Source organism: Acanthochromis polyacanthus, chromosome 16 (assembly GCF_021347895.1).
Source record: "Acanthochromis polyacanthus isolate Apoly-LR-REF ecotype Palm Island chromosome 16, KAUST_Apoly_ChrSc, whole genome shotgun sequence".
Taxonomy (NCBI): domain Eukaryota; kingdom Metazoa; phylum Chordata; class Actinopteri; family Pomacentridae; genus Acanthochromis; species Acanthochromis polyacanthus.
In genome coordinates, this window is record NC_067128.1 from 35,932,437 (window position 1) to 35,953,330 (window position 20,894).

Genomic DNA, 20,894 nt, shown 5'->3' on the forward strand with positions numbered 1-20,894 from the left:
GTGTCGTCGACGAAAGTTGGTGTTAGTCATTGAGCTGCAGTACAGATGTGTGAAAACTAGTTATAATTCTGCAAAAACCAGCTGATAACTCTAAAGAATCCATTTCCACTGACTTCAGCTAGTTAGAAGTAATTCCCCAGATGTTTATGTGGCTGCATTTTCACCGCTATTCTGCCAAAAACATGTATAACGTGGCGTTGTTAAGGTCCTCATAGGCAGTTCTCGCCTTTTGGCCATCTTGGTAACACCTCTAGATGGATATTTGACGCTAACAAGACCAGACTTCTATCTATATCTGTGAGTAAAGTCATAACCAAGATAAAGAAGCTGCATCTCTACAAGGTTTCAGGTTTTTTCTTCAGAATCGTCTCCTGGTGCAGCTCTGCTCTGCTCCCAGGGTTCCTGCAACACTTGAAAAACTCGTCATGTAAACATGTCGAGCAGCATCTGGTCTTTACACCACGGTAACCACAGACCCTCCTCTGGTCACCATGACGATGCTCCGAATGTTGGACCTCCGTGGAGGAATCACCGACGTCACAAAAACATCTGGAATCAGATCCTGATGCCAGTAACACAGTCACACACCACATGCAGATACAGTTTTTGAAACTTTCACGTCACAAAAACAGTCTCTGAGCTGTTTTATTTTTGAAAAAAATCCCTGAATCATATCTATACTAAATGCTTGTTAACCTGAGAGTCCAATAATGTCCCTATATCGACGTTCTCACAGAGGGAAAAAGAGCAACAAATTAAATAACTTTACTAAAATCACTGCACTGATGCAACAAACGTTTTAATTTTATGCTTGTTTATTAGCGATTACCTGCCATAGTGATTCTTTAGAGGGTAAAATCCTTCCTTATGGAGCTTTTTCTAAACGTATAAATCTATTTCTACTGTGTTAATTGATATATTTTGGGGGTATTATGTCAATGGAAAGGGGAAAACTGTGAATTCACAGTTTCTGTCTGCATTTTTTAGTGTTTCATCCTGAAATCTTGCAAAATGTAAGACAAAAAAAAAATCAATGTCATGGAAAACTTGCATTTGATGTGCCATTTTTTTCAATGGACATTTAAAAAGGTTGTATTTTTTATGAAAATCCTCATTGAACCAGATCTGTGAGGTAAAGAACTCCACTACACTAAATATAGACAGAAATGGTTCATAATGGAGTTAAAAATGAGATACAAACACAGTTCACTGGTGTTTTTTATGATTATCATTGCTGCTCCTGAGAAACGAACCCAACTGGAGGGTTAACTGAGCAGAAACTCTTCCTGAGTCCAGCGTTCTGAAGTTGTGCAGCTGTTGAACCACAGCTGGACGTCTTCAGTCTGCACTGTTTGCTGATTGTCCAAATATCATCGCATGCATATCCAGGGACTCTCCAGCTGCAGGAAGCGGACGCACCGTGATTCACTGCTGCTCTGTTATTTTATACATTTAATGCAAATAGAAGCGGCACCAACAAAGACTGCAGACAAACCAAACATCTGGAAACGCTTCTTCAGTTTGGTTTTTGTTACAAGAAAGCTGCACGGAGATGAACCTTTTCTGTCCTCACTGATGAGCAGAAATGTAGATTACGACGTTAAAATCAGATAAAACTGAGCAAAATTCAGATCTTTGGTGTCCAAACTTGACTATTTTTTGTTCTGGATGTGGGCCTGTTTCTGTGTTGCATAACTGTTGTTTACTTTAGTTTCACCAACAGCTCCGTCAGTCAATGACTGACACAGTTTACCTCCAACCAAAAGAATGAAAATCCCAGTTTGGCTGCAACGTTCAGCTGCTAACGCTCCGTTCTGGGTAGAACCTTTCTAGGAACACGTCTACCTGGAAGTCCGGAGCCTGATTCCAGTTTTAGTTCACAGTTGCCAAATACCAAAAAGCAGAGTGCACACATACATGTTCTGGTAAACGGGTCATTATTGCAACAGGTGAGTGTCTTTTACACGAAGCAACAATGAAAATTTCACGTGTAAATTGAGATTTGACATTTTTTCCTCATAAAAAGTCCAAGTTTTTTGCTCCAGTTTTGGAAAATCTGCAGAATTTCATGAAAAATCTCCACCTGAGTGACCAACAGGGGAGAGGAAAATGTTTTACCGTCATATTTATGTGCACAAGAACTGAAATAAACTGTGAATTTTAAACCATGTTGGAGCAATTTTAATTATTTTTTGTTATTTTGGACAAGTGTGAGTCATTATGGGTGAATTTTAAACCATTTTAAACCAATTTTAAGAGTCATTTTGGACCACTTTTTTTGCTATTTTGGACAATTCTAAGTATTTTTGAACCATCTTTCAGTCAGTTTGGACCATTTTTTGTCATTTTGGAGCATTTTTTTCATTTTGGACCAATTTTCATCATTTTGGACAATGTTTTTGTCATTTTGGACAAATCTGAGTCTTTTTTGGCTGATTTTAAGAGTCATTTTGGACAAATTCCAATCATTTTGGACCATTTTTATCATTTTGAACAACATTTTAGACCAATTTTAAGAGCAATTTTGTACCATTTTTTAGTCATATTTTACATTTGTTTGTTATTTTGGACAATTTTTGTCATCTTGGACCAGTTTGAGGCATTTTCAGCCAATTTGAAGTAATTTTGAACCATTTTTGTCATTTTGGGCCATTTTTTGGTTATTTGGGACAAATTGTTTTGTCACTTTGGACAAGTTTGTGTGGACCAACTTTAAGAATCATTTTGAACCACTTTTGAGTCATTTTGGGCTAATTTTTGTTATTTTGGACAAGTTTGAGTCATTTTTGACCAATTTTAAGTAATTTTGAATCCCTTTTTAGTCCTTTCGGGCCTTTTTTTGTCATTTTGGACCATTTTGTTTGCCCTGTTGGACAAGTTTGTATCATTTTTGACAAGTTTGAGTCATTTTCAACCACTTTTTAGTCATTTTGGACTTTTTTTTTGTCATTTTGTACCATCAGACTCCTCCTGTTGCTGCTTAATGAGGTTCTTGCAGCTGCTTCAGAACCTCTGGTTCTTCATAGATTTCCAGGTATAATAAATGAAGAAGCGTATTTCTGTCTTTCTCTTCATATTTTGTCCCTTTTGCATCGGCCTCCTGGCCGTTATTCTGCAGCAGATCGGGTGAAAACAGGCTCCCGTTCTGGTCGGCTGTAGCAGATTACCGTGCCTCCTCTAATCCAGCAGCGAGGACAAAGAGCAGTTTTAGCTACCAGAGCATGCTAAGCTATTGGTGCTCACTGACACTTGAGCGGGAGCTGATCTCTCGGCCCCTGGACCAAAACCTCGGCCCTCTGGATGTAGATTAAGTGAGGGTTTTTGGATCTTTGGCCATGTTTGTTTTGAAACTCGCCCCCTCTTAGCCCCGCTTCCTGCCGGATTAGCTCCTGCATGGTGCTAATGCTGGCTCCTACTCGCGCTCTTTAAGTGCATACCTAAATATAAAGCGCACCACGTAATCCCTGCAAATTGCGGGGCCCCCTGTCACCGAGTAAAACACCCCGAAGAATGTCCTAAACCGTCTAATCTGTGATTTAGCAGGAGTCCCGGCTAGCTGCAGCCTGTCGCTTTGTTAGCGTAGCCGTGCTGATTTAGCATCTGTGTGGGGACGATTCGATGCTACGCACGGAAAACCTCAAAGCAAAGAATCGCTCATTGTTTATACGCCTGATTCCACCAACAAAAGGTATATCACACTAATGATATATACAACAGGAGTGCTATACGCAAGCTAAGGCAGATAATGATTAAAGAAGATCCAACATCAACCCACAGCTCGTCATTAAACGCAGCCGCTGTTTGTCTAACGTATAAATATATGATGCGTTGCGTGAATCCCGGGGAAATTGTTGTTTTGAGAGGCTCAGATGTACAGGAGTCAGTTTGCATGGAGGAGAAACGCTGCAGTCAACTTTTGGATTTGGTTTTAGGGTTAGAATGAGGTAAACTCCTGGAACATACAAAGAGAACAGGGCGGGAAGCTGTGATAAGAGTCAACTTTTATCTGCAGTTAAACACGTCCGCCCATGATGCAACTTCTCCTAAAGTCGTGAGATCATCCAGTGTTTGCAGAATCAGGGTTACTTTCTTTCTGTCTTTTAAACCATTTTGGACCAATTTTCAGTTATACTGAACCACTTCTTTGTCATTTTAGACCGCATTTTAATCATTTTGAACCATTTTTTGTCATTTTCAATCAATTTTAAATCATTTCAAACCACTTTTTAGTCATTCTGGACTAGTTTTTGTCATTTAGGACAAGTTTGAGTCATTTTGGACCAATTTTACATCAAATTGAACCACTTTTATGTCATTTTTGTCCATTTTTTAGTCATTCTGGAGTATTTTTGTCATTTTGGATATTTTTTGGTCATTTTGGAAAAATTTAAGTCATTTTGGGTGAATTTTAAACTATTTCAGACCAATAAAAGTTATTTTAACCACGTTTTAGTCATTTTGGATCACTTGTTTGGTAATTTTGGACAAGTCTGAGTCATTTTCGACCAATTTTAAGAGTAATTTCAGACCATTTTTTGTGATTTTGGACCATTATGTTTCATTTAGGACAAGTTTGAGTCATTTTTGACCAATTTTAAGATAAGATAAGATAAGACATACTTTATTTATCCTGGAGGAAATTATTTGCCAGAGTACAATAAGCAAAAAACTGGTTAGTACTATATACACAATTACACAGATTCATTTGGACCACTTTTTAGTCATTTTGGACAAATTTTGAGTCATTTTGGTTTGAAACCACAGAGCAGTCTTAAAGTCCATCCGTCAGCACATTAGTGCAGCATCACTTCCACTCAGCTTGTTCTGGAAGTGAAATTATGAGATTTTTTCCCCACAGAAATACGGATATTTAAAAAGAATTCTGTCCATGGAGCCACAAAAACAACCAGAGATGCTCTAAATTAGTCCTTCCAGGTCGGTGTGCGATAAAAATACATCAGAGGGGAAACATTGTGTCGTTCTTTAAAGTGCAGATGCTGTGGAGCAGGTAGAAGTCGGAGCAGCAGGTTAAAGAAAACCCAACCTAAAGGAAACCTGAATTTAGATCCACCATTGTTGTTGCTACAATGGTCCAGCTGAGCCGTGAGCTCATTGTTTTCTTACATGTTCGCACAGATCGTCTTGCAGTCTTGCGTATCCAGACCGTCTCCTCTGGCCTGTTTGTGTTTCTTTAAACAAATCTCAGGCGTCCTGGGCGACGCACAACAACAGTGACGCTGCAAAATACAGCCGGGGTAATTGTTTAGGTGGAACATTTGCTCAAAGGGAGGCGAGAACTGTCTTTAAAACGGATAACTCACAGAAATCCTCTGCAAAACTTGATATTTTCTGCTGCTCAGAGGTTTTTATTGTTGTTTTCTTTAGTTGCTTGGATTTGAAAATGGTAAAACGTGATATGCACGATGGAAATCTTACGTTTATACAATCTATATCCAGTCCAGGCTGCAACAAGGAAGGAAAAAGCACCAAATACTGTGCTGCAAATTGCTGCCAGTTGTTTAAATGAGGCAAATACTGAGCCGTGTGAGTTAGAATCATTGGTAACAGATGATTTTTGGTGCATGTTTTCAGTGCAAATTAAAGGAAACGAACACAAATCAAAGGCAACGTGCAACAACGGTGACTCGGGGGAATTGTTTAGGTGGAACATTTGCACAAAGGGAGGCGAGAGCTGTCTTTAAAACGGATAAATCACAGAAATCCTCTGCAAAACTTGACGTTTTCTGCTGCTCAGAGGTTTTTATTGTTGCTGTTTCCTTCCAGGCTGCAAATTAGAAGGAAAAAGCACCAAATGTTGTGCTGCAAACTGCTGAAAAAATTGAGCTGTGTGAGTCAGAATCAGTGGTAAGAGATCATTTTTGGTGCATATTTTTGGTGCAAATTAAAGGAAATCAACACAAATCAAAGGCGATGCACAACAACAGTGACTCTCATAGGAATAGTTAAGGTGGAACATTTGCACAAAGGGAGGCGAGAGCGGTCTTTGAAATGGATAAATCACAGAAAGAAGGAGCTAAATCCTCTGCAAAACTGTTTGATTTTTTTATTGTCGCTGTTTCCGTGAATGAAGTGATTTTTGAAAATAGTTGCACAAAAATAATGGAAGGGAAGGAGAGAAACATGTGAAATGTTACATTTGTAGGATCTAAATCCAGTCCAGGCTGCAACAAATGAAGGAAAAAACACCAAGAGAAGTGCTGCAAACCGCTGAAAGTTGTTTAAATAAAGAAAGTAAAGACTCACAATGAGCTGTTTGAGTCGGAATCAGTGGGAACAGATGATTTTTGGTGCATGTTTCCAGCTGAAATTAAAGGAAATCAACACAAAGCACAGGCGGCAGTGACTTGGAGGAATTGTTTAGGTAGAACATTTGCACAAAAGGAGGCAAGAGCTGTCTCAAAAAGGGATGAATAACAGAAATCCTTTGCAAGACTTGACATTTTATTCAATGCTGCTGTTATTTGTTTAGTCCAGACTAAATGACAGAAATCCACAACTGTAATTTTATTTCAGGACTCGTTTATTAAATGTCCAAACAATCCGTGTGACTCTAAAAACTCAACAGCTTTACAAACTCTAAGACTAAACTCTCCACAAGGATCCAGAAGAAGTTGGACTTCTACATGAGAGCTTTAATTATTCTTCATCTACTTCCTGAAAAGTTTGGTCAATAAAAAAGACAAAAACTAAGATTTTCAGCTGAACTGAAGACAGACTTTGTGATTTTTCTGCTCACATGTTGTGTTGTGGGCTGCTCAGTGGCGTAGTGGTTAGCACTTTCGCCTTGCAGCTAGAAGATCCCTGGTTCGAATCCCGGGGTGGGCCTGGGATCTTTCTGCATGGAGTTTGCATGTTCTCCCTGAGCATGCGTGGGTTTTCTCTGGGCACTCCAGCTTCCTCCCACAGTCCAAAAACATGCTGAGGTTAATTGAGTACTCTAAATTGTCCGTAGGTGTGAATGCGAGTGTGATTGTTCGTCTGTATATGTAGCCCTGTGACAGACTGGCGACCTGTCCTGGGTGTCCCCTGCCTTCGCCCGAGTCAGCTGGGATAGGCTCCAGCACCCCCCGCGACCCTAATGAGGATAAAGCGGTGTATAGAGGATGGATGGATGGATGTTGTGTTGTTGTAAACTTACTCTTTCAACCCCCTGGAAACCAGCGTTTGTCCTCTTTTTGTGTCGATCCTCGACCCTAGACAGCCGGTCATAATGTTTTTTAAGCAACACACCATACTATGACGTTTTTACAGTGAAGGTTCTACTGTGGAACCAGTTTGACATGTTCAGGTGTTCTTTGTGTGAAAACTCAGAGATTTCAGGGATCAGAAGGTGGTTTTCAACTTTCTCTGTTAACTTTCTGCTTCAACTTTAAACTAAATTTCCTTCACTAAGCCAGCCCTCTGGACTTCCAGTAAGCTGTGTTCCTATTGGCTGTCCAGGTGGCTGCTTGATTTTTTTCTGTGAATTCTGAGAAATAATTTCCTATTTAGTGACAGAGCTACACATCCGAACTCAGTCTCATTAAAACAGACTCTAATTCAGTGTCATCCATCCAGATTAAAGTGCAGTTACCCAAAATGTTTGTTGATGAGCTCCAACAAAACCTGTCCAGGTAGAAGGCCACTTTGGCAATCAGAAAGTGGAAGATTCCAAGCAGATTTATAGAAGGGGGATAGTCTCAATGAGTGTCCCACAACATACTAGAGATGAGAAGTGAACGAAAACCTCCACATTACTTGGCAATCGCTATTTGTTGTGCTCTGTATCCAAATCTCAGGACGCTATCTTTGACGCAAATCTCGTTCCGAGATTGCGCCAAAACACCGGTGGGGGAAACAGCTGTTTGCCTCCACCGGTGTTTTGGCGCGAGCTATCGTTTTCATCATTTTCGTTCACATGTCTCATTTTTGTACTTTCTGTATTAGTCATTTTTTCTGCACAGAACACATTTCTTCATTCTCTGTCCTTCTTCATTTTGTTTCCACAGAGCTGCAGGACTTTAGATTGCTGAGAAAAATGAGACGACAGTGAGGAAAAAGCAACAGCTGCAAAAGTTGTCCAAATTGCTGCTTGGAGTTCAGAGGGTTAACCTGAATGGTAATAATTCTGTATCATCAGACATTTTTATACTGTTTCGTGTCATTTTTATGTATTTTTCTGTCATTTCTTTGTCTTTTTGGTCATCTTTTTTTTAATTTTTTTGCCCCTTTGTGTCATTTAGTGTCATTTTTGCATCTTTTTGTGTAAAACGTTCATCTTTTATGTCAGTTTTTGTGTTTTGTGGCATTTTCTGTTTTTGTTAGTCTTTTTTGCATCTTGTTGTGACATTTTTGCATGTATTAGTGTCATTTTTGCAACTTTATGTGCATTTTTACATATTTGTGTGTCTTTTTGTGTCATTTCATTGTTTTGTAATATTTTTGTTCTCTTTCTATAGAGCTGCAGGACTTCAGATTGCAGTGAAAAATGAGACGGGAGCAAAAATTGTCCAGAAACTGCTCTTTGGAGTTCAGAGGGTTAATCTTAACAGAAACAGTTCTGTATCATCAACCATTTTTTTACTGTTTTGTGCCACTTTTATGCCTTTCTTGCTTCATTTGTGCATCTTTCCGTGCTATTTTTGTCTCTGTGTCATTTTTGCATCTTTTAATGTGATTTTTGCAGCTTTATGTGTCATTTTTACATTTTTGTGTCATTTGTGCACCTCTTTTTGTCATTTTTGTTTCTTTTGTGCTTCATTTTTGTATCTTTTAACGTGATTTTTGCAGCTTTATGTGTCATTTTTACACTTTTGTGTCATTTGTGCACCTGTTTTTGTCATTTTTCTTTCTTTTTTTGCTTCATTTTTGCATCTTTTAATGTGATTTTTGCAGCTTTATGTGTCATTTTTACATTTTTGTGTCATTTGTGCACCTCTTTTTGTCATTTTTGTTTCTTTTTTGTGTCATTTTTGCATCTTTTAATGTGATTTTTGCAGCTTTATGTGTCATTTTTACATTTTTGTGTCATTTGTGCACCTCTTTTTGTCGTTTTTGTTTCTTTTATACTTCATTTGTGCATCTTTCCATCCTATTTTTGTCTCTTTGATTCATTTTGCATATTTTAATGTGATTTTTGCAGCTTTATGCATCATTTTTGCACTTTTTGTGTCATTTCTGCATCTTTTTCTGTCTTTTTTGCTTCATTTGTGCATCTTTTTGTGCTATCTTTGTCTCTGTGGCATTTTTGCATCTTTTAATGTGATTTTTGCAGCTTTATGTGTCATTTTTACATTTTTGTGTGCCATTTTTGTGTCATTTGTGCACCTCTTTTTGTCATTTTTGTTTCTTTTTTGCTTCATTTGTGCATCTTTCCATCCTATTTTTGTCTCTTTGTTTCATTTTGCATCTTTTAATGTGAGTTTTGCAGCTTTATTCTGTGCCTTTTGTTGTCATTGGTGCATCTTTTCCTGTCATTTCTGTGTCTGAATCAAAGCGTATGAATCAAAGCAGCTTTCAAATGAAGAAAATGTCCTTTAAATAGTGTTTTGTCCTATAATTTACCTGCCACAAACACCATCTAGCATGTTTTTTCCCCTTCTCTGGTCTCTGTAAAAGTCAGACTCAAAGTACAAGAGTTTTCAGATCCAGAGGAACGTAATAAAGCTCTGATACTGAGGGGAAAGTGGAACGAGGCGAGCAGGTGGGATTAAAGTCCTGCTGGCTTTAGGAGCTGCAGCAGGCGACGTGCTCCTCGGCAGGTAAAACAGCCACACTGCTGATGTAAAAGCCTCCGAGAGCACGACTCGGCAGAAACCCCTCCCTGAGGCGTGTCGGCAGCGTGGGCGGCGTGATATGTGCTCGCTCACACGTACTACGTCTTTAAGGCTTCTGATCTATATTTACCCGTGTTTCTGACTGATTGTGACACTAAAATATCCTGTGTGAGTCATGAGGCAGGGAACTGGAGAGGGACAGGGGGAGGAATCAGTTTGAGGAGGGATCACAGCGTGGAAAAGAGACTAATTGAGCTGAAGGGGAGAAGAGAAGAGGATAGAGGAGGGATGGAGCTGAGGGTGGAGGAGCTGAACCCATTGGTCTGGTTTAAAACATCTGCATCGTTCTGCAGCAGCAGCAGCAGCAGCATGATCCTGCATTTCTTTTGGCTTGTGGACGTGCGAATTGTTTATTGATCTTTCTCTTTCCTCGAGTCACACGTTCAGGTTTTAACCGGTTATTTACGGCTGCCGGGTCGCCGTAAAAACATAAAAATTAGATCACAGCTTTTATTTTCACAGAAACACCTTTAAGTTTATGTGTTTACAGCTGTTTATCTGAAACTGACTGTAAATAAAAAAACAACAGTGAGTAAAAAAGGAGAAGAAAACAAAAGTATTGTTGGTCCACAGCTCAAAATAAAGGATATTATATTCTATTGTAACAAAATGTATTATTTCTGCCACTAAGGATGTAAAGTTAGAAGATCTTTAGCGTGAGCAGTGACTGAAAATGAACCAAAACAAAACAGTGGCTGAAATCAACTGAAAATTAAAGCAAACTGACTGAAAATAGAAGAAGACGATGACACAAAATGAAAACAACGGCGACTGGAAACAAATGCCAGCAGAGACGGAAAGCACTAAAAAGTAAAACGGCTGAAATACAACGCCAACAGTGAGTGAAAATGACTGAAAACTAAAGAAAATATTGACTAAAAATATTTTTAAATAAAAGACAAACGGCAAATCAAAATGACACAACATGAAAAAAAACAGTGACTGAAAACACGTGACAACAGTGATGGAAAGCCTTGAAAATATTCACTAACAGAGACTAAAAACGTCTGGTAAAGAATGCAAAAGTGAATGAAAATGACTAAAAACAAAACAGTGACTGAAATCAGCTGTAAATAAAAGCAAACAGTGACTAAAAATGACTTTAAAACTAAAGCAAACTGAAAACCAACTGACAGAAAACATGCTAACAGAGATGGAAAGAAGTGAAAATGAAAGATGATTAAAAAAACTCCTTCAAACTACTAAATACAAAAGAAAAAAACAAAAACAAAAGTAAACAACAAGTGAGTTAAAGTGACAGAAAGCTAAAAAAAAAACTATGACTGAAAATGACACAAAATGAAGACAAACAGTGACTTGAAATAAATGCCAACAGAGATGGAATAAAGAAGAAGTGACTATAAACCAAAGAAAACAGTGACTGAAACTGATTGTAAATAAAAGTCAACAGTGGGTAAAAAATTATACGAAAACAGCGAGTGAAAATGAAAACCAACAGTGACCAGAAACAAATGGCAATCTAGTGATGGAAAGCATCAAAAATGAAAACTAAAAGAGACTAAAAACATCTGAAAAGGAAAGCAAACAGTGGGTAAAAACAAAAAAACAAACGACTGCAAATGAAAACAAGCAGTGACTAAAAACAAAGGCCAGCAGCGGTGGAAAGCAACTGAAAATGAAAAACTAAAACCAAAAAAGAAGCAAACAGTGAGTGAAAACAACTGAATACTAAAACTATGGCAACTAAAACAACTGTAAAACAAGCAACTGAAAATCAAAGCAGATAGAGACTGAATATGAATAAAAACATAAGAAAACAGTGACTGAAAACAAATGCCAACAGAGATGGAAAGCACTGAAAATGAAAAACAACAGCGAGTGAAACAACTTTAGGTGAAAGCAACCAGCAAATAGTCATGGAAACAAAAGAAAACCTCAACTGTGACTGTAAACGAAAGCAAATAATTACTGAAAACAAAAACAGTGACTGAAAACAAGTGACAACAGTGAGGGAAAATGACTGAATATAAAAGCAAACAGCAACAATAAATGGCTGGAAATGAAAGCAAATAGTGAGAGAATATGAATAAAAACAAAGGAAAACAGTGATTGAAAACGACTTTAAATAAAAGCAAACAGTGAGTGAAAACAAAAGGAAATGACAGCTAAAACTGACAGAAAAGACAGCAAACAGGAACTAAAAATGTCTGTTCAGTAACTAAAACTGACTGAAAATGAAGTAAAAAGTGTGTAAAACAACACTAAACTAATACTTTAAATATATTTTTAACACAGCCAAGCTCAGCAAGTGGACACAGCACGGGACTTCTGGAGAACCTAGAACTTGTGTTTGGGTTCCGTCAATGGAAAATAAATCAAAGTTCCTCAAAATCCTGTAACTATTTCAGTTAAAGCTCCATTAATCATGAAGACCATTCTAAAACCTCAGTTCTAGTCTGATGGAGCATTTCTTTACCACTTTTAATGTGTGTTTGGGCTCATTGTCCTGACATGATACCGCCACCTCCATGCTTGGTGTTCTTGATGTTTTAGGTCTTTTCTTTGCCTGTGTGATCATCAGTGGAGCTTTAATCTGCTGTTTCTGGTTTCCTTCTTGTTCTACAGCCTTTTTAATGTATAAAGCGATAAAGATGATTGAGTCACATGACGTGGACGCCGACCAATGGAAAGGCATCACCCGATTTGGACGTAATCAGACCATGATCATCCGTTATCTGCAGAAGATTCCTCCATTTCCTACTGGCTCAGCAGGATCTTTATCATTGATCCTGATCACTGATAGGCAAAACGTAAAACAGGAAGAACCAGACAACACCGGCGACCTCTGGTGGTCGCACCAATAAGTGCTGATAAAATCTAGAGTTGCATCATTGTGTTGATTTTGTGTTTTATGGTGGTGGTTTTATGTCTTTTGTGGTTGTTTTGTAGGGATATTCGGATATGTTCAGATATTCGGGATATTCGGGTCTAGCCCTATTGTTTTCTGTCTGTTTTTGGTGTTTTTATGTCTCTTTTTGGTAGTTGTTTTGGGTGTTTTTGTTGTTATTTTGTGCCTTTTTGTATTGATTTTATGCCTTATTGTGGTTGTTCTGTGCCTCTTTTTGGTGGCTTTGTGTCTCTTTGTATTGATTTTGTGTGTCCTTTTTTAGATTTTGCATTTTTTGTGGTGATTTTATGTCTTTTGTGATGATTTATCATCTTTTGGCGCTAGTTTTATATCTTTTGTGCTTGTTCTGTGCCTCTTTTTGGTGGCTTTGTGTCTCTTTTTGGTGGTTTTTTTGTCTCGTTGTAATGATTTTATGCCTCTGTGGTTTTTCTGCGCCTCTTTTTGGTGGTTTTGTGTCTCTTTGCATTGATGTAATGTGTCTTAGTGGCTGTTCTGTGCCTCTTTGTGGTGGTTTTGTGTCTCTGCATTGATTTAATGTGTCTTTGTGGTTTTTCTGTGCCTCTTTTTGGTGGTTTTGTGTCTCTTTGCGTTGATTTAATGTGTGTTTGTGGCTGCTCTGTGCCTCTTTGTGGTGGTTTTGTGTCTCCTGGATAACTGATACAGGTATCCACTTACCTGAAACTCATTTTTTCTCCAAACCAGAACGTACAAAAGGCAGGTTGTGGCTTTATTCCAGGTGTAAGACTATTTTCTGGCTGCTTCTGAAGGTTCTAACACCTAGACAGAAACCTGATACACCTAAATCCCCTAAAAAAAACCTGGAGATTTAGTAAAACAGAACATACTAAAACTATTTGATCAATCTTCTTACAGAAAGGTTCTTTTCACTTTGGCAGCGTCGGAGCCGGATCAGGAACAATGAGGGATTCTGTGTCGTGTTTCAGCGTCGGACAGAATTCAAACCATCCAATTTGCAATGCAAGTTTGAGCAGTTTGAGGAGTAATTTGACGGCGATGTGAAGCCGCTCTGCTGTGTATCTGTGAGATCTGCCAGAGGAAGTGATGTGAGTCGGGGGATTTACTGCAGATCCGCCAGAAAGGAGCTGGATTTGTGTTGTGCGCTTGTATTAGAACACAAAGAACCGGCCTTGTTAGAGAATCCACAAGGGCTCAGTGTTAAAATTTGGCAGAACTATCCGACTCCTGATCGACCGCAAATCGCTCAGAAAACAGGCGAGGAAGCCGACTCGAAGCAGGCCTGAAATTTTAGGATTAAGATAAAGAACAACACTAATTTACTCTTTCACTCACCCAAAAGAAAATCAGTGATTAGAGGGTGAGTGATGCTGCAGAGGAGGAAACCTGACTCTCATAATCCCACAGTCCAACAGGGAGTGCTGGCTGCATCTCCGTGCACGTACGTGCACACAGGTTACTGTTTGACTTGTCTTATCTGCTCAGAGTTTGTTTGTTTTGTTGCAAAAGGAATTTAAAGAGCATTTATCAGAATCTGTAATATAGAAACCAACATCCTTCCTGCAGGTGATAAAAACACAAAATAAATCTACGATATGAAGATGAGTTGTGTCTTTATGGAGTTTTGTATCTTTTCAAGGTTGTTTTGGATCTTTTTGTGGGTTTTTTGGTTGTTTTGTGTTGATTTCTGTCTTTTTATGTCCCCTTGTGATTGCTTTATGTCTCTTCGTGGTTCTAAATCTTTTTGTACCTTTGTGGTTGTTTCGTGTCTCATTGAGGTTGTTGTTGATCTTTTTGTAGTTGTTGTGGATCTTTTTGTGTACCTTTGTGGTTGCTTAGATTTTTTTTAGTCTTTATGGCATTTTGTGGCTTTTTGTAGTTATTTTTGGCTCTTTTTGTAGTTTTTGGGAATCGTTTTATCGATCTTTTCACAGTTGTTTTGGATCTTTTTGTAACTCTGTTTGGTCTTTTTGTAGTTGTTCTGTCTTTTTATCTCCTTTTGTGATTTCTTTATGTTTCTTCGTGGTTGTTCTAAATCTTTTTGTACCTTTGTGGTTGTTTCGTATCTCATTGAAGTTGTTTTTGATCTTTTTGTGGTTGTTGTGGATCTTTTTGTGTACCTTTGTGGTTGTTTCGTGCCTCATTGAGGTTGTTCTTGATCTTTTTGTGGTTGTTGTGGATCTTTTTGTGTACGTTTGTGGTTGTTTTGAGTTTTGTTCTGTCTTTATGGCATTTTTGTGTCTTTTTGTAGTTGTTTTGGATATTTTGTAGTTTTTTGGGGGTCGTTTTATGTACCTTTGTGGTTGTTTTGGATCTCTTTGCAATTTAAAAAAATATTTTTGTAGTTTTTAAAAAGATTTTTGTATACCTTAGTGGTTGTTTTATGTCTGTGTGGTTGTTCTAAATCTTTTTGTGCACCTTTGTGGTTGTTTTAAATATTTTTTGTCTTTATGGCATTTTTGTGTCTTTTTGTAGTTGTTTTGGCTATTTTTGTAGTTTTGGGGGATTGTTTTATGTAACTTTGTTGTTGTTTTGGATATTTTTGTGTCTTTATGGCATTTTTGTAGTTGTTCTGTGTCTTTTTATGTCCCTTTGTGGTTACTTTATGACTCTTTGTGGTTGTTTTGGATCTTTTTGTAACTCTGTTTGGCATTTTTGTAGTTGTTCTGTGTCTTTTTATGTCCTTTTGTGATTTGTTTATGTACCTTTGTGGTTGTTTTGGATCTTTTTGTGTCTCTTGGTGGTTGCGTTATGTATTTTTGTGTCATTTTGTTGTTGTTTTGAGTCGTTTTGTGGTTATTTTGTGTCTCTTGATGCTTGTTTGGTGTCATTTTGTGTCTCTTGGTGGTTGTGTTGTGTCTTTTTTGTCTCTGTGGGGTTTTTTAGTACCTTATTGTGGTTGTTTTGTGCCTTGTTGTGTCTCTTTGAGGCTATTTTGTGCCTTTTTGTGGTTCTTTTGTGTCGTATAGTGTCTTTTGGGTTTGTTTTGTGTCTTTTTGTGCTGAATTTGTGCCTCTTTGCATTTATTTTGTGTTCCCTTGTGGCTGTCTTGTATGTCTTTTGTGGTGGTTTTGTGTATTTATATATATATATAGTTAGTTTTATTGTATTTTCTACAGGTTTCTACAGTCGCTACATTTACTTTTAGCGCATGTTTCTGTATTTAGTCGAAGGTTGAAGCCTCAGTTTGCAGGTTGTGGTAGTAAAGCAGCAGCTCAGTATAAATACAGCTCCAGCTCCATACTGCAGACTCCTTCACTACATAAATATTTGAATCTTTCTCCCACATACACTGTAAATCTCTGACCTTAACATCAACTGAATCCACCGCATGTTCCACAAGATGTTTCCAGGTCCTGTGCTTGGCTGCAGATTGTGAAAGCGCCACGTCAACCTTCCCCTCATGACTCAGCCTCATCTCTGGGGCCACACCGGTTATTTTCCTGCCCTGGATGACCACAACAGCAAACTTTGACCAGAATATCTGAGTGGCATCAGCAGCTCCACACAACAAACAGCTCAGCCGTGACTTTTCCCATAATGAACCTCAGGGAGGAACTTTTCACCTAAAGTTCCCTGCAGAGCTGTCATGGAGTTTAACTGTAACACAGTGATCCAGAGCCCACTGAATCGGAGGTGAAACGCTAAAATTATGCAATTAAACCACCTGACTAATATCTGTGAAGGTGTCCTGTGGAGCTTTACGTCCTGGAAGGTGGATTTTTTTGAGAATTTTAAAAGGCCGAATTAACATCTTGAACTGTAACTGTTTCTGATCAATAGTCTCATTTCCAACCGTGTGTTTTCAAATATCAGATTCAAATGAAGTTTATTTCATTGACAAAATTCTAAAAACAAAAAAACCTAATTTCACAAAAAACGTTTTCAGACTTGAGGTTGTTTTGTGCCTCTTGGCTGTTGTGTTATGTCTTTTTGTGTCAATTTGTGGTTGTTTTGTGCCTTTTTGTGGTTCTTTTCTATCATTTTTGTGCATTCCTTGGTTTCTTTTTTGGTGACTTTATGTCTGTGGTTGTTTTGTGTCTTTTTGTAGATTCTTCATGTCTTAATTCCAATAACTGACGGGCCACCTGCCGCCTGTGAATCCACCTGTTGCCGTTGCCATGGTAACCAGGTAAGAAGTGTTATTTACTGGCAGCGGTTCTAATGTCGTGGCTGTCGGCGTATAAAAACCTGATAGATGACGTAATGAATCGTGTCGTCATCTGATTAATTACACTGAATCTTTGATGTGAAGCAGCGACACGGTGAAATAAAAACACGCAACACGCACAGCGATCCGGCCGACAAACCGCCGAACCACGGCTGCTTTCAGACGTCCACGCTCCGCTGTCTGGTGTCCACGCCGGCCGGCCGTGCAGCTAATGGGCCGTGGCTAATTGCTGGTAACATCCAGGCAGAAACACCGTGTCCTTTGAGAGATTAGTAGCAGGCGGTGAGATTAAGACATTCCCGGCGTGTTCTGGGGGAAAGCCGCCTATTTGTGACCACTTAAATCATTTACATGTGATTTACTTCTGCCCCGTGGAGGAGGGTTTGGTGAATGTTCGGATTGTAGATGTGGTCCAGGTGTGTATTTTTAGTGTGACCCCGATGGTCGGTAACGTGAAGCCGGCTTCAGCTGAACTTTGTAGGTGGCCGCTGCTCGGCCCGGCAGCTATGTGTTGAAATGGATCCGCTCGGTGATATAAAATTAGTGCCGCTTTTCTTTGTCCCCGTGGAACCGACTGCACTCACAATTTACAAGTTTTATTGGTTTTGGTGGATCGAATATCAGCAGCTCAGTTAAACTCACATAAAATAATACTTTACATCAATCTGCACGTTTTCAGGCATCGTTTTGTGTCTCTAGGTAGTTGTGTTATGTCTTTTTGTGTGTCTTTGTGGTTGTTTAGTACCTTTATTTGTTCTTGTTTAAAGTAATTTTCTGTCTTTGTGGTTGTGTTTGCCTCTTGATGGTTGTGTTACATCTTTTTGTGTCTCTTTGTGGTTGTTTTGGGTTGGTTTGTGTCTTGGTGGTTATTTTTGTGTCTCTTTGTGTTGTTTTGGGCCATTTTCTATTTCTTGGTGGTTGTGTTGCATCTTTTTGTGTGTCTGTGGTTGTTTTGGGTTGGTTTGTGTCTTTTTGTAGTTGTTTTGTGTCTCTTTGTGTTGTTTTGGGCTACTTTCTATTTCTTTGTGTTTGTGTTGCATCTTTTTGTGTGTGTTTCTGGTTGTTTTGGGCACTTTTGTGTCTGTTGGTGATTGTTTTATGCCATTTTGTGGGTGTTTTGTGTGTCTTTGTGGTTGTTTTGTGCCTCTTTATGGTCATTTTGTGTCTCTTGGTTGTTGTTTTGTGTCTCTGCGGTTGTTTTAGGATGTTTCATGGTTGTTTTGTGCTTCTTGGTGGTTGTGTTACGTCTTTTTGTGTTTATTTATGGTTGTTTTGTGCATTTTTGTGTGTTTTTTTTAACTTTGAAGTTGTCCTTTTGTTCCTCTTTGGGGTGAATTTGTGTCTCTTTATATGCGGTTGGTACCTCTTTGTGGTTGATTTATGTCTTTTCGTGGTTGTTTTGTCCCTTTTTTCTGCCTTTTTGTAGTTGTTTTGTGTCTCTTTGTGTTGTTTTGGGCTACTTTCTATTTCTTTGTGGTTGTGTTGCATCTTTTTGTATGTCTGTGGTTATTTTGGGCACTTTTGTGTGTCTTTGTGGTTGTTTTTTGTCTGTTGGTGGTTGCTTTGGGCACTTTTGTGTCTGTTAGTGATTGTTTTATGCCTTTTTATGGGTGTTTTGTGTGTCTTTGTGGTTGTTTTGTGCCTCTTTATGGTCATTTTGTGTCTCTTGGTTGTTGTTTTGTGTCTCTGCGGTTGTTTTAGGATGTTTCATGGTTGTTTTGTGCTTCTTGGTGGTTGTGTTACGTCTTTTTGTGCTTATTTATGGTTGTTTTGTGCATTTTTGTGTGTTTTTTTAACTTTGAAGTTGTCCTTTTGTTCCTCTTTGGGGTGAATTTGTGTCTCTTTATATGCAGTTGGTATCTCTTTGTGGTTGATTTATGTCTTTTCGTGGTTGTTTTGTCCCTTTTTCTGCCTTTTTGTAGTTGTTTTGTGTCTCTTTGTGATTAATTTGTGTCTCTTTACAGGCATTTGGTGTTTCTTTGGGTTTATTATGTCTGCTTGAGGTTGTTTAGTGTCAGACTGGCAGCTGCCAGACCCAGATAGTGCTCTCTCTCTCCCTCTGCTGCTCTCTCTTCCTTTTAGGTGTTTCCCTGGAGTAATTGCTGCAGCAGGTGTTCCACATCACCCTCATCAGCCGGTTCAGGAGCAGGTGGAATGATTGCCAATCAGACCTCATTCTCACTGCGCATAATCAGACGCCACTCACCTCTCGATTGTGATACAGCCGGTACTGGTCTTCACACACTCTGCGGTTTGAGGTTCACAGTCGCACATACCTGTAGTAACATCGTCTGTCCTCCTCTGTTGTCGTTTTGGAACCGCCTGCCTCTGCCTGGTCTCATCTGGATTCCTCGCCGTCTCCTCCACTCGGGGTTCCTCAACCAAAGCCGTCCCGTGGTGTCCTCTCCATGCTCAACTGCTGCCTTGAACCCTCCATGGATCCGTTTGTCTGCGATTCCCCAGCATGAGCATCAGCCACAGTTTTATTAGTTAATTCCTGATTGATTATAGTCTTGACTTTGTTTAATGAAATCGTGTCTATAGTTTAAGTTAGCGTAAGTATTTTGAAGTAAGCCTTCGAGCCTCTAGTTAGTACTAAAGCTTTTGCATCATAGTTTCAGTTAAGCCTCACAATATCCTTTCTTGCCTGGTTTTACCCACCATGAATTAGCGCCTCAGTTTGCAGTTTGTCCTCCTGGCCTATCCTGAGTTTTCTGTCTTGTATTATTCTTTCGTTCTGTGAATGAAGTCTTTTAACTGCTTTTGCGTGTCTGCTCGTTTCCTGCACCGGAGCTCCTTGAGAAACCGTCACAGTTTAGTTCCTTTTTGGTGATTGTTCTGTATCGTACAGTGTCTCTCTCTGGGATTGTTTTGGGGTTTTTGTGTGTATTTTGTTTGGTTGGTGGCTTTTTTTTGTGTCTTTGTGGTGATTAAACATCTTTTCATTGTGTTTTTTTTTTGTCTCTGAAGTGATTGTCTATTTTTTTTGTGATGGTTTTGCATCTTTCTGGACTCCTTTATGCTCCGATATGTAACATTTTGCTTTAACTCCTCACATTCTCTGCTTATTAAATGCAGAGAAAGTCCAGCTGCAGTGTTGTATTTCGGCTCACGTAATGTGTGAGCTTGTCGCATTACAGCCCATGTTGTCATCATACAGTATATTGCCTATATATTACAGTAATAATCTCACATTCTAAGTGGATCAGCGCTAATCTGCTTACTGTGCCATATTTAAGGATTTTCATGTACGTGGATTGATAGCTACCGAACAAATCCCTTCAGGAAATCTCACCCCATCACTCAGAGCTGCAGCTGCTGCTAGCTTCTGCTGCGTCAGAAGGCCCTCTGCTGCGTCGCATTAAAAACTGCTGCTGCACAAAACGCACACCTGCATGACAGGAGACGCTACAAGCAGCCGGGGTGGAAAACATGGGTTTGTTTATGAACGATTTATTATTTACCTGTTTCCATCTTTGGCTAAATTACAGAAAATGTTCTGGAAAATCATATAAAAAAGTATAAAATTATGCTAAATGTAACCACCAAAAAGGCCAAGATAAAGTAGAAACAATTATTTTTTCCTGTTTTGCTAAATTATAGAAAATATCCCATTAAAACACAGAAAAAAAATAGATGTTAACTGTTAGGAGAAAAACTCTAGGCCAAGATCGCAACTGAATTAATTCAAATTCAATTAAATTAATAAAAAATTTCTTTATGTAACGACCTGCAAAACAAAGATAGTTAAAAGAAATGTGTTTCACAATATGTATGAGTATAATTAATGAGAACTACGTTGTCCATGATTCTTTTATTGTATAATGTTTTGTATGGAGCTCCGGACGTCACGTGACTCCGTTTGTTTACGCCGCCATGTTGGCAGGAAACTCCGCTTCAAAATGAATGGCGCTGGTAGAAAATTCACGCCGTCTGAGTTTACTTTTCATTTTAAATCAGACAATATTACAAAATATACAAACAAACTGGACAAACTAAACATATCCGATCCATATCATGCACCCGGTATCTTATTTAAGAA

General features: G+C 38.8%; 2 long non-coding RNA genes across 2 annotated transcripts in view; one reads left to right on the forward strand and one right to left on the reverse strand.

Annotated features, from left to right (window-relative positions):
• LOC127530285 (uncharacterized) overlaps positions 1-20,894 on the reverse strand; it is a 239,525-nt gene that overhangs the window by 212,978 nt on the left and 5,653 nt on the right. The gene's annotated exons all lie outside the window — the stretch shown is intronic.
• LOC127530286 (uncharacterized) lies at positions 15,795-19,800 on the forward strand. The gene is made up of 4 exons (XR_007936778.1): positions 15,795-16,317; positions 16,733-16,813; positions 18,935-19,079; positions 19,240-19,800. It is a non-coding gene; the product is annotated as an uncharacterized LOC127530286 (long non-coding RNA).